The following is a 6,982-nucleotide window of genomic DNA, read 5'->3' on the forward strand; positions in this document are numbered from 1 at the left end:
GAACAAAGAAAAAAAGGAGACTTCTTAGGAGACTACAACAATGCAGGTTAGAATCAATTGTAGCTCTGACAAAGATGATAGTAAAGAAAGTAGAATCAGTCCACTTATGAAAGCATTTTAAAGGTAGACCCCGTATTTTGTTGATGAAGCGGGATGTTCAAATGTACAGGGGGGAGACAGAAGTTGAGTATCTTGAGAGTTAAAACTTTATTCTCAAGGTATAATACGGTTTTAGTTTCCCAGATGAAAAGCATTTTGTATAATTAGATTCGTGTTAATACAGCATTGGAAAATATGCAATCTGCTCATTTAAACTATTGGATGAAATGCAGAGGAAAACAGTTTATCTTCCAGCATGTGTTCATTGGCTTGTCATTGATTTCGAAGTCTATAAACTACAAAAGGCATCGGATTTTCGTTGAAGATGGATCAACATTCTCTGTCTAGGTAGTCTCAATTATGTCCAAGACATTAAATGTCATTTATATATGTTCCCAAATTTATCTGTCTAACCCCAAACTGGGAAATCATCCATGATCCCTTTATTTTTTTATACAAATATATAGGTCATCCATATATCCTGCAAGTCTTAGCTTCAAAATGTCTTTAACATCTTCACTGACATCTTCCTTGGCCCAATATTCTATTGCATTTTCTGCATAACAGTGCAGCTGTTTCCACAGCATGCCCCTGCCTTCTTTCCTTCTCCACAACAGCCGGAGTGATGTGTTTAAATATGTAAATAGATGTCATGTCTTCTATTAAAATGTGTATACCTTTCCCTGTAGCCTGAATTAAACTTAAGTATTTCATAATGAACTATGAAGTACAACATGATTTCCCTTTCTCTCCAAATTAAAAAAAAAAAACCTACAAGCCTTTTCTTCTTCTCAGATATTTATTTTCAGTTCCTACCACATAGAATTGCCTTTCTGTTTTAGCAAGTGTTTACATGATTTCCTTATGCCTAGGCTTTTCTGCAATGTCTATTAAGTAGGTATATTTTTTATCTTTAAACCACAGTAAAAACTTAGTTCTTAAGAGACATCTTTTATGACCAGCTAATGCAAATAAGAACTCAATCTTCCTTCTCTTAATTCTTTAGTACTATGGTTTATTGCACTTCCGAGCTAAGAAGGGATGGGTGATACCAAAATACTTGTTGAGTACTGACTCCTATGAGAGAGTCTCCATTTTGGGTACCAGCCTAAGACCGAAAGGAGATTTGGACTGAAATTCGAAATTCAGTGTATTTATTATAAAAGTTCTACTTAAGAAAAAAGTTAAATCAAGTGTTCTGCTTTTAATTCGATTATAATGTTTCTGAAATGTTAATAATTTGGTCGGCAAATAAATACAATTGTTGTCAGTGGAAATCAGGGCCTTCCACGGGATAATGAGGAAGGCATTTCAAGGACCCATGCGTGGGTGATTGTGGCGTGGCAAAATGGTTTCTTCTGGTGGAAATCTGCTCCTGGGTTTCCAATTTTTCATCTCTCTCCCCGTCCTGCCATGGACAAGTCAAACCACGTCTTCCACACGGCAAAAACAAAAGCCAGTGTTCAGAGTTTCTACTTCATATTAAAGCTTGGTCCTTTGGAGCCCACACAGTCTGCCCCAGGCCTTGGTAACTGATAACCCACATGGTAATGTGCTCCCAGGTGAGACAGAACTTGCAAATGCACAGGGTGAGTATGGGCCACGAAGCGAGAGAATGAGAGAGAGAGAGAGAGAGAGAGCGCAAGATCACAAAATGTATGTATGGGTGAGGTGGGTTCCCAGGTAAGAGAGAGAAAACCTTCTTTGTTTCCCTGGGATTATATTAGCTTGGGTTTGTTATGGACCAGGTGCTTTTTCAAAATAACCAATCAATTTCCCAGCTTCGAGGGCTTTTTGATGGGTCCTCTCCCTAGTTAGACTGGCAGGTGTCTATGTTCAAGTACCTCCCCCTGGGCCCCCCAACAATTCAGTAAAGTCAGGTGGGGGGGTGTTAATCCCCTCCACAGAGCAATGCTATATCATCCTCTGTGGGTGAAGCTGTAGCTTCCTGGTGAAACAAACAAGCTCCCACTCCCCTGTTTAAGCTTAATATTTGATTCAGTTCCCTTTGGTTCCTTCCTTATATTAATAATACACTAAGCTAATACATTGATTACTGTAAAACTAGTAGCAGACATCCAGTTTACACAAGATAAACTCTGAATTTGCCTTTAAGGGAACATAATACTTTGGGAGTGATTAAACAAAACAGACAATGAGAAACAAACATAACTTTTATGAATTTTTTGATATGCAAATAAAATTATTTTCTGGGTCCAAAAATGTCTAGTGAATGCGAAGATATGAAAAAAAAATGTTGGTCTCTTTTTTTTTAGGAGAAAAGCCGATCAGAGATTATGTTTATTAAATGGAGATTTTGGATTGCAAGACTGGGGAGAGTCCATTGGTTTTCTTTTTTCTGGATATTCGTAGGATTGAGTATCAGAATTTTGGACAGGGAGGATACAGGTGAGGATAATTTTAGCAGCAAAGGTTAAGGTCCCAGGAGAGTGGAGGAAACCCTAGAGAGGTAGCTGAGCTACGTGACAGTATCAGTAGGAATCATACCCACATTATCACCATGTTGTAAATCAGCATCACCAAATCTCAACAAAGTTTTTAAAATGTTAAAATTTAATATAAAATGCACCCTGGAGCTTTAACGGATGCCCATGAGTGCTGTGAAAGACATTAGGGGGAGGTTGAAGCGGTTTGTAAGTTGTCAATCCCTTGGCCTTTACCAAACAGAGGAACTGCAGCCATCAAAGGGACTCTTCACTGGCGAGAGAACTAGAGGACACAGAGGAATCAATATTTTTTCATTTCTTTGTTCCTATTCGTTCTTGCATCATTTTGTTAAAACATGAGACTGTGTTAAAATATTACACAAATTGTGTTTTTCAATTTTCATTTTCAGCACAGCCCTTTGCCCAATGTCTCCGTGCTCTTCTTTAGGATAATCCTAATAGACTAAAGTTTTATCGTCTTCTCTTCCTGCTATTTGGTCCTCTGCCATTCTGACAAAGTTGTGCATGTGAAAAAATGATCTCCTGCAAAAATTGAGCAGTCACGCTCTTAGAATGTGCCTGTTGGAACTCTACCTTAAGCCGTGTAAGTCATTCATCTACTTGTCTAACATTTATGCAGCCTATTTATGGATATAATTAAGAAGAAAATGATGAGAAATTTTAAGAGAGAAAATAAGGATTCCTTGGTACTTCACAGAACCCTGAGATTTCTGTAGAGAGTTTTATATCTGCAAGTGTTACAGATGTCTGTCCCTAGAAGTACACATTCAGGTGGGCCAAAGTTCTTTCCTTATCTACTTGAATCTCCCTCTGATTGAGAGGGTGTGGAAGGCATTAACCACTATTCTCATTAGAACACCATTGACTCTGTGACTACAAGTCATAAGCCTAGATTCTAGCACTGAATTATATACCAACTACTTTTTCAGAGTAATGAGGTTTAATTTTCTTTACTGATATTTCAGCAGAAATTTAGTATTCTGTCATAAGTATTTTAAAACCAGATTTTCATAGATTCCTTATGAAAAAAAAGTGTACTTACACTAAAATGCTACCATCCCCAAATGTATGCAATGTTATGCTACTTCTACTTACAACTGATATGTTGTTATTCCCATAGAGAAAGTATTTCCTTGTGGATTAGTTATATTTTTATCATACAGGGTGGAAACTGTCAGGAATTAAAAATGAGACTGAACTGATAAGAACAGATACGACACTTGATCTTAGCCAAAAGGCTAAGAAGCGAGTGATGAAGGGACAAATGGAGCTGGAAGAAAACTTGACTTGGGTGGTGAGCACTTGAAACAATGAGGTGTTAAAAATTTTTATACCTGAAAACTATATAATTTTCATAACCAATGTTATCCCAATAAATTCAATAAAAATTAAGAAACATTGATGTCATATTTGCAACTTGATATATAGCCTGTTCTATGTAATTTTGAAAGTCAAGCAAGTAAGAAAAAAGAAAAAAACATAAATTGTATATAACAATAAGAAAACACTTTAAAAGTTAATGTAATTTGATACTTCATGGAATTTTGTTTTTATTTTAGGGTGTTTTTTTTTGTTTGTTTTTCACCATTGCAGTTACTGATTTATGTATGCATTTATAGATGAATCAAAGTACAATACTTTATTTTGAGTTGGAAACCTGACTTCATATAGTTTTACACATCACATAATATTTTTTAAAGTGACATTTTTAGATTGATGTTATCTTTGAATATAATGTGCTGAATGTCAAATAGTAGTTTATGTAAAATTTATACTGATTTTGGATTCTAGATTAAACTTCACTGTTCCTAAATGGACCTTAGACGAAAGTGTTGTTATTGAGGTATTTATGTTGAACAATCCAGAAATCTGAGGAACTGGCTTCGTCAAACTCCCTTGATCTGCTAATGTCATCATCATCATCATCATCATCATTATTATTATTAGCATTGATCTCATTATCTGAAAGAAGTTTAAGGATACATAAAAGGAGGTACTGAATGGTCATAGTAATTCAAAGATGGACAGGTGAAAATATGAAATACATGCCTTTTGGAATTTTAAGAAATAGTAATGTTAAATTTATTTTTTCCACAATAGCATCCCTTTGTCCCAGCTGCAATGTTTGAAGTGTCCATTCTCTGAAACGTGCTTAGAAATTCTGTTTTCTACACTTTCCATTTCTGCCTTTGTAATTTACCAGACAATTTTGGGGGATAGACTCTTTAAAGATTTAGAGCTGTGTACATGAGGATTTCATCTCCTGAAATATACTCGCTAATGGATATTGTCCAAGCAATTTGTGGAAAACTACAAGCTAACTGATGTAAAAATGCTTTTCCTTTTCTGCTTCAGTTCACTGTAAGCTGTACTAAAAATCAATACTCAGTGTGGAGAAATAGTGCTTTAGGAGAAATAGTTCTGTTGAGCATGTTTGGATGTATGTCTCTTGACAGAATCGTCCATACAAATAGGATGTAATTTTTTTTTTTAAGCTTAAAGTTTAGTTCTGTCAAATGAAAGTTTTTACCAGGCAACTACTAGGTCACACACACATGAATCCAAAGAACTACCCATTGAAATATTAGTTTTTTTATTGCCGTGAATATGAAAATTCTATTCAAATTATATTAATGTGAAAATACTCATATGAAAGTTTATTTTCATTTTGAAACTTTAATAAAGTCACTCGTGTTCTATGTATTAGCCCTGAGACTATAACACTCTGATGCAGCGTATCTTGATACTTAATTAGTAATTAGGTCAATTTTTCATATTATCTTCTACTTAAGTGTATGAGTGAATCACTTCTCTATATTTTTCCTTTTATCTCTTCATACATTTTTGCTATGTAGTTTTTAACATTTAACATTCAAACACCATGCAAAATAGCCTTTGTGAATGTGAATATATCATTTACAATGACATATACTTCCATGATTCTGGCATGCCAATCAAAATAATAACATAAATATTATTGATAGTGTCATTCAGCTATTATAAGAATTCTACACATTGGTCCCTGGATAATAATGGGCAGTCCCAATCCATGGGGCAGCTGGACCTTGTTAAGCACTATTAACATGGAAAGTATTACTAAAGCAGAAATTATCTTTATGAATACTTAAGGAATTTTACATTTTCCTACAGAACTGAATAAACTGACAACATCTTTGCAGTTAATATTATAAATTTTAAATTTCAAGAGTTAACTTCATGGTGAGGATAGACTGTAGTTCTGTATCTGACAGTTGATAATCAGATGCCCAAAGTACGTGTAGTTGTGAGCCATCAGAGTAGATCACTACTTTTTGTGTTCGAATTTAGAGGAAGGTATCCCTTCTTTAATGACTCTTAAAATAACAGACACTTAATAATCTATCCTAAGATGCTTATTGATAGAATTAATTTCAAGTATGTTACCCCATGCAGACCAATCAGCCCCATGTTCCTGTGTCAAGAGATAAGATGCTGGTGTGTCTGTCATCAACAGAGCATTAAAGATTCAAAACAGTTGTCACACATTACGTCCCCCTCATCGGTTAGTCCTTGCTGAACAGTCAGCTTTAGGTGAGCAGAGATCATTTATTGGTGTTAGCCAGCATTAATCTGGGATAACACTCATAATTGACAGTCTCAGAACTGCTAACCTTGTTCTCCATTTTCTTTCTACAACCAGAATCACATCTCTGAATTATGGACAATGGGCATATCACTAACTTTTGTAGACTTTGTCAAGCATTACTAATGCTTCAAGTATAAGATCTCTACAGCCAGACTACTTGTAATCCCTGGCAAGCACCCCATCTGCCCTTTCATGTGTTTTTTTTTTTTTTTTTGCACCGTTCCTGGAAGTATTGCATACTGGGTTGATGTGCGGGGTGGATGGAGCAAGCTCCTGTTCCACCTCCCACATCCAAAAATCCATTTAATATAATGTTCTTGGATAGAGGACATATCAAATATTAAACTAATAAGAACAGGTACTACACTTGATCTTAGCCAGAAGGCCGAGAAGAGATGCCCTTTCCTATTTTTTATCCACACAGTATTGTAACTTCAAACCCCTGTCCTCATCAGTGTATTTAACAGACATATGCTACAATTCCTTTCATTTTGCAACACTTTTGTTTGAGTACATTCAGTAAAGTTTTACATAATATTTTATTACAATTAAAATAATGATATATATCAGATTATATATTAAAATCATAATTTCTATATAAAATATTTAAATGTCAGCTGAACATTGTCATTTTGTTCTGAATCTAGGGCTTATTTTTCCTAATTTTCTTCTATGCCTCACATTTCTTAGCAAAGAGGTAAACCAAAAACATTATTCCCACAATGTAACAGATCGTGATGAATACATGACATGAGAAATTCTGTTTGATTTTAATTTGTCATTTTTTCTC

At 35.0% G+C, this 6,982-nt stretch overlaps 1 non-coding gene and 1 pseudogene across 1 annotated transcript; both read right to left on the reverse strand.

The window, feature by feature from the left end:
- Nucleotides 1-3,687: 3,687 nt before the first annotated feature.
- Nucleotides 3,688-3,817, reverse strand: LOC112313885 (U2 spliceosomal RNA; annotated as a pseudogene).
- A 2,582-nt stretch (nt 3,818-6,399) lies between these two features.
- LOC112313856 (U2 spliceosomal RNA) lies at nt 6,400-6,589 on the reverse strand. Its single transcript, XR_002975740.2, has one exon. It is a non-coding gene; the product is annotated as a U2 spliceosomal RNA (small nuclear RNA).
- Between the last annotated feature and the right edge of the window lie 393 nt (nt 6,590-6,982).

This window comes from Desmodus rotundus, chromosome 13 (assembly GCF_022682495.2).
Source record: "Desmodus rotundus isolate HL8 chromosome 13, HLdesRot8A.1, whole genome shotgun sequence".
In the NCBI taxonomy this organism is placed as follows: domain Eukaryota; kingdom Metazoa; phylum Chordata; class Mammalia; order Chiroptera; family Phyllostomidae; genus Desmodus; species Desmodus rotundus.